This window comes from Mytilus californianus, unplaced genomic scaffold, assembly GCF_021869535.1.
Source record: "Mytilus californianus isolate M0D057914Y unplaced genomic scaffold, xbMytCali1.0.p SCAF_10, whole genome shotgun sequence".
Lineage (NCBI taxonomy): Eukaryota > Metazoa > Mollusca > Bivalvia > Mytilida > Mytilidae > Mytilus > Mytilus californianus.
This window is the reverse complement of record NW_026262582.1, coordinates 21,514,880-21,521,150: the sequence shown is the minus strand read 5'-3', so window position 1 is coordinate 21,521,150 and position 6,271 is coordinate 21,514,880. Positions and strand designations below refer to the sequence as shown.

At 32.0% G+C, this 6,271-nt stretch overlaps 1 long non-coding RNA gene across 1 annotated transcript; it reads right to left on the bottom strand.

Moving 5' to 3' along the window:
* Nucleotides 1-1,098: 1,098 nt before the first annotated feature.
* LOC127719048 (uncharacterized) lies at nt 1,099-6,055 on the bottom strand. Its single transcript, XR_007990136.1, has 3 exons — nt 5,568-6,055; nt 4,296-4,378; nt 1,099-2,735 (listed from the first exon to the last, which is right to left on the bottom strand). It is a non-coding gene; the product is annotated as an uncharacterized LOC127719048 (long non-coding RNA).
* Nucleotides 6,056-6,271: the final 216 nt, after the last annotated feature.

The window sequence follows — 6,271 nt, the reverse complement described above, 5'->3', positions numbered from 1 at the left end:
AATGTATTCAATATTAAAGTCTTAATGCATATATATGGACTAAATATGATTTATTTAAGCTAGTCACATTCGCGTGTTGTCAATTGTTCCCATTTTTGACCAGAAAGTATTACATAGCAACCAAAAAATGTCCTTAGCAACCAAAATGAACAAACTTAAAATTAGGTTTTTTTTTAAACAACAATATTCTCCAGTGCAAAAAGTGACGTTTTGTGATCAGATATCAATCATTTCTATATAGAATAACTAAATTAAACAATATATACATTACATTAGCAACAACTTAAACCTCCCAGTAACAAAATAGTTTCTTTCTATGCCAATAATTAAAATAAAAAAAGATAATAAAAAATACTATCAACATGTATTTTTTTTTTATCTAAATAGCTGTTTTTTAATAAAAATCTAGGAAAAGCCATTATAAATATTGTGATGGGTTCTCATTACCCCCTTACTTATAACTGATTAACAGTTGTATGCATACATGTATAACTATAAAGGAGGATATTTTCAAAGGTTTCCCATTTTTGGTGTGAGCTTACTTCTTATACCAGATTCATATTGGTTTGAGACCTATCATTATAGTCACTGACACTATCATGCTTTAAATTTTTTTATTACAACCTTGTTGTTGTTTTTTTTAAACAAGGGACCTGCATAACAAGCATGAATACTCCTTAGCAACAGTTAAGTATGCATATTCCACCTTCACTCTATCAAAATTATAGGCTATTATTAAAATTATGCAATGTTTTATGTTAAATGCTTCAATATTGAATTGCTATTAATACTTGAAAACTGACCGGAACTAAAAAAAACCTTAACGTTGACCTTCGAATCGTAAAAATGAGGTAAAGGTCAGATAACACCGACTTCTTAGACATATACAATCGTTCTATACACCAAATATAGTTTAAGATATTGCTTACAGTACTTGAAAAACAGATCAAAACACACTCAAAAAAAGTTGACCAATGAACCCTCAAAATGAGGTCAATGTCATATGAAACCTGCCAGACTGACATGTTCTTATAATTATTCCATACACCAAATAAAGTTAACCTATTGCTTAAAGATCTTGTAAGATGGACCAAAACACAAAAACTAAACATTGACTAATGAACCATGAAAATGGGGTCAAGGTCAGGTGGAACCTGCCAGATCTAGACTGACATCTATCCCTTACAATCATTCAATACACCACACATAGTTGACCTGCTTATAGTATAAGAGAAATGAACCTATTCATACATGCATGTAACTTTGACCTTGATCACTGATCCATGAAATGAAGTTGAGGTCAGGTGAACCCTGTCTGACCGACATGTAGACATAGCCAGTAACCCATATACCAAATATAGTTATCCTAATATTACTCATAATAAGTGAGAAATTCACATGACCAAAAAACTAAAAAAAAAATCAAGCAGTCGCTGAACCATGAAAATGAGGTCCAGGAAATTGGACATATGACAGACGGAAACTTTGTAACATAAGGTATCTGCAAACAAGCTCTTCTTATTTATATGAACAAGCATTCTGAGAGTATTGCATGACAATACATAGTCCCCTACCGGTTATAAATTAATTGTACTGGAACAAAATGCTAACTTGATCTATAACTTGTCATGATGTAAACTATATAACAAATATCAAGTCAATATCTTCAAGCATGACGAAAAAAAGTGCAGAAAACTGATAATTTAAGTGAATTTTCTAAGTCCAAGGACCATAACTCTGCAAAAAATCATCAAACCGAAACAAAATTCAAACATGGTCTGTAACTTGTCATGATAAAACTATATACCAATTATCAAATCAATATCTTCAAGCATGACGAAAAAAAGTGCAGAAAACTGATTATTTGAGTGAATTTTCTAAGTCCAAGGACCATAACTCTGCACAAAATTATCAGACCGGAACACAATTCGAACTTGATCTGTAACTTGTCATGATAAAACAATATACCAAATATCAAATCAATATCTTCAAGCATGAAGAAAAAAAGTGTGGAAAACTGATTTGCCGGACTGACAGAAGGACAAACAGACGGACAGACAGACAGACGGACGGAGTGCAAACCTAGAGTCCCCTTCGACTTCGTCGGTAGGGGACTAAAAATGCAGGTCTTCTACCATCTAAAATATAATACATGTAGTTGGCCCTGCAACTGTCAGATAGTAATGCCTTTGTGTGGCATACTGCGAGACAAAAATGTATGTCATAATAAACATGCAACATTTTTCAAAAAGAAAACAATAAATTGCACAACTTATTGCATTCATTTATTATAATGTTTTAGAAAATAACTGACCAAAATTAGAGATTAATTTATGCTAGTACAGGAAAAGCTCATCCAAATTCTGATTTCAGAATGCAAGTTCTTATCATCGAGATACTCAACCAATCTCAACATTCAAATGTTTTTAAAAAATTAACAGTATTCAGATTGTTCAGAGTCTTCTTATATTTATCATGTCTTATTATTTTATCTGTCATTCAGATTTGGTATATCTTTTCTTTAGGTTCAAACATGGCTATGCAATCTCCGTGAATAGAGGCTATAAGTTGTCATCCTTCACTTCGAGAATGTTGGTCAATTTGAAGGCATGTTATCTCCTTATGTCCATTCGCAACAAACATTTTGATTTTCCTACTCCAGTGCGCAATATTGGCATCACAATATGATGAGCCTCATTGAACTTTGCTGTAGTCGAATCTTTTAATCATCAATCCTGCAATCATATGAAATTTCAGTAAAAATCAAAATAAATATATTAGCAATTTATTTACAGTTCATATTGATAATTTCAAGTTCAATGGTTCATTTTGGTTGAATGAAAAGACGAACACTTAGGAAACGGCCATGAATTTTGGTACATGTATGTGGACAATGGGAACAATATACAAATTTATGTGCAAGACCCAGGTGGAAGATTGTTTTTTCTTGCTTACTAGTGATTTTGCAATCACTTGTCATTTTTCCCTTTATACATATCAAAAGTATTTCTTCATTTTTTGTCACTAAAATATGTAAAAGTTAGTTAAAAAATAAACTTGACACAGTCTGTATGTTAATTTGATAGAAAAATTCAAATGATGAAATCAAATAGTTATACTCTGAAATGTAAAAATATGCCAAATATTCAAAGTGGATGAACCATTACTGAAAGTAAAGGGCCTAAAAAATGTTTGTAGACCTAAGTAATGCCATTAATGCTAATACAACTGCATACCAAATAAGAGGGTGGTAATGGGGGTACCATCATGACAAAAAACGATAAAAATTCTTGCCAAATGACGTTAACGGTAATTTTAGGTCCATGACAATAAAATGTACTCTTTCTTTTAGACGATACAAAAATCTACTGATTTTGACGAATCACGTTAAATATTTTCCAAAATTAACAGTAACAATAATTTTTTGAGGCCTCTGACGAATCACGATAAGGATATTTTGATGAATCACGGTACGATTTTAACCAATTTGACGCTAACGGTAGCCGAAAATGACCGTTTGACGCCTGATGGTAAAAGGCATTCCTACATTCAAATAAAACATGTAAAACTAACTTATCATAAGTGGTTCTTTATTAACTGATCTATACATGTAATCACACACTTTAAAATGTAAACTTTGCTAAAATGACAAGAGCAATAGACCATGAATTGGAGCTGCGGTAAGGGGACAGGGCCAAATAATCTCCATGGATAGAAGATGCATCAAATTGAATGATAATACAACTTTATATCAAATAATATTTATTTATTATTATTAGTTTCACTTAAACTTTGACCTAATCAACATTTTTTAAACACCAATATGTTTTGAGTAGGGAAAAAACTCTCGATGTTGTTGACAATATATGTGTAGGTGATCTCGGCTAAACTCTTAGCATTGTCAAAATTTTACTCAAGTAGCTCCAGCAGAAAATGTAGGTCATGTTGACCTAGTTCTTGTTGTAACATATATATATATATACATGTATATCTTATATCATAAGATGAATTCACCACTTGCTCAACACTGAACCAATATGCAAAAATCATTTTGTAAATCAGCATTTGCATACCGACGGGGAAATCTATGAGCTGTCCCGTTGTGGATGGGGATCATCCCGATGCAAAAAACATCTTGTAGCTAAAGTAATTCTTATCTATTTCTAAAATCACAAAATAATGTATAAAAAAATATTTCAACTTAAAATATGGACCCAGTGGGGATGGGTTGAAGTAAACAATCAATTACTGGAATTTACTGGTATATAAAATATTTGAATTCAAATAATTTTTACCTCTTCAGTGCAACATGTGCAATAGTCTTTTCAAATATTAAAGGTATGTGTCTTTACAAATCACCTCTGCAATTCAGCAAATCCTGAAGAAAAAGTTTAAAATTTGTTAAGTCTGATAAAAATATATACATGTATATGAATGAATGATATAATTTATTAAGACAATACAAATTTCTTTGAAGCTCTTACTTTAGACCAATTTAATAAGTTGCAAATAATATTAACTGAGAAAAGTCATTTCCCTAAGTACAGGTTATGCAGAATACAATGCATGTTTTAACCCCTGAGAACTAGAGTTTCAAAGACTGGGTTCATTTTTTTTTATACATTCAAAAATTATAAATATGGTAATGGGCCTAAGGCAAACCAAAAATGTGTACATGTGTGTTTGAAGTACTAAAAACACTGACCTTTATTTTATGATTAAAATCGCCTACATTACAGTACACCGGAAAGATTGTCTTGTCATTTTTTAATAGCACCGATAAAAACAATATATTCCTCCCATTAAGCCAATAAGGTACGGTTTAATAAATCATCAAATAAAAAATATTTCTGTAATTTGTTGGCCTATTTAAAAAAAAAATAGTTGTTCCTTTGATAACCTAACCAAGTATAAACATTTCTGTAAGCTTTGAAAAAGCCCTATTTATATTGCGTCAAATAATTTCCCCTTTTTAAACCAGTCAAAAACTTTTAAAAACAATCATTTTCCTACATGTACCTATCTAACCTAATTCCTCTCAGCTGTTGTAGAAACACTGGTGCTATCTTTTTAGGCCTAAATGCATCATAATGTATGAAACCTTTAACATTTGCTAAAGAATTGAATGTGAACCTTCCTTTGGAAGGGCAATAATCCATTTTTCAGGGGTCTCCTTCAGTTTAGTACACACTCATATATTTGGCTAGCTGCGGAACCGTAGCTCTTAGGTCCTTATGGTATTTTTTTACTATTTGCGGATGGTCCGCAAGTAAGTAAAAAAATAACATAAGGACCTAAGAGCTACGGTTCCGCAGCTACTGTTTGGCAATATAACCATATTTTCTAAACATCCTTTATTAAATATGAGAAAAAAAAACCAGCTTACATGTCAATCTACCAGAAAAAAACAGGCAAAAACAAAATATGAGTCTGATAATGAGCCCCCCCCCCCCCCCCTTTTTTTATATTCATGTTGAACCTAAACCATTTTCAATACAATATATAATGGGGGAGGAGAATGGTGTATGACCAAAATAATCTTTTGAATATATATGTAAATAGTGTACCTTGTGTTTCTGTAGAACAGAGAAAAAAGGCCCTGCTCATCTGGATGGGCACTGCTCCGTCTGGCTTTGATCCTTCCTTTGTGAGACGGTTGTGCACAGCCAACATTCCTTCTAATAATCTCATGCGTATTCCTATGGTTTGTTGGTGTTTTAGACAAACAAAGTATGAATGTTCATATAATTGGGAAAAGATCCCAATATTGTAAAAAATCAAATGTCCCTCTGACTTGATTTTTGCATATTTTAATCCTAGGGAAGTGGTTCAACAGTAATATTACATTGTCCAATTGGCGTGTTGTCTTTTAATCCTTCGAATATTTTGAATTCCCACATTCATCGTCAGAAAAGATTGAAAAACTACAGTTCAACATTGTCTGCCACATGCATGACATCAGTGCTGTTTACATCAAACGAGTTCCGCTAGGGGAAGTAACTCTGTAAATTGTGTTCTTACATGAACAAAGCAACAGAATCTTTGGAATGGAATTTTGACAAGCAGACGAAAAAACCCGAGAGACGAAGGCTTAAACCTGAAATTTCTATTTGCTTAGTATTTATATTTGCAATCATTGTGATTGTACGGTTCTGGTAATAAACATTATTTTGAATTGAAATTGCCTGAATTTACATAGGATAATAGTAAAACATATAGAACTTCGAAGTGCTAATACATAATACTGCAATTGATTTTCTAAAATTTTATT